The following is an 873-nucleotide window of genomic DNA, read 5'->3' as shown; positions in this document are numbered from 1 at the left end:
ATACAGAGGTATTTAGCACACCATTATTTACAATAGCAAAACATTAGAAACACCCAAATGTGTAATATTAGAGGAATGATTAATTAAAGTAGATCCATAGAAAGGAATATTATGCAGAAAAAAATAGAGGGAGATCTATAGCTGTAGTTATGTGTATATCTATGTGGGCATAAAATGACAGATACAAATGGGTCTTTTTATTTCTTTGAAAAGCCATTTGTTAGATTTAATGAACCTCCCTCCATGTAACTTCAAGCCACCAGGACACAGGGCCCCCTCCCTGACACACACACCCTTAATCTTTTCAGTTCTTCTGCTGAAGAATTCGGCCTTCATAATGACAGGCTGCTTTGGGAGCTTTCCCTTCCCCAGAACTTTGTAGTAGCCCGATCGCACCACATCAATGACTGGAGCCGCTCCAGTCTTGTTTTTAGCAGCATTTACCCGTGTCTGTTCACTAACCAAGGTCCACAATTTATCAAGGTTGACAGTTGGGCAGAAACTCTGGTTCCTCTTTAAGTGGTAATGCCTCATACCAACTTTCCCAAAGTAACCTGGGTGATATTTGTCGAAGTTGATCCTGTGATGATGCATGCCACCAGTAATGCATGCATGCATTACTGCATGCATTACCCCAGCCTCCCGGATGCTTCCAGTGCTTGCTGATATGGCCATGGCCGTGGCCCACATGGCCCCTTAGTTTCCAGGTCTTCCTCAGACTGGATGGCATGGTGGTGGCTGAGACGAAATACCAAATGGGTCTTTAATAACATGAGAAAATGTTGGGCCAAGCCCGTGGCGCACTCGGGAGAGCGCCGCGGGTTCGGATCCTATATAGGGATGACCAGTGCGCTCACAGCGCTCACTGGCTGA

This window comes from Galeopterus variegatus, unplaced genomic scaffold (assembly GCF_000696425.1).
Source record: "Galeopterus variegatus unplaced genomic scaffold, G_variegatus-3.0.2 Scaffold6926, whole genome shotgun sequence".
In the NCBI taxonomy this organism is placed as follows: domain Eukaryota; kingdom Metazoa; phylum Chordata; class Mammalia; order Dermoptera; family Cynocephalidae; genus Galeopterus; species Galeopterus variegatus.
Note: the sequence above shows the minus strand (reverse complement) of the source record.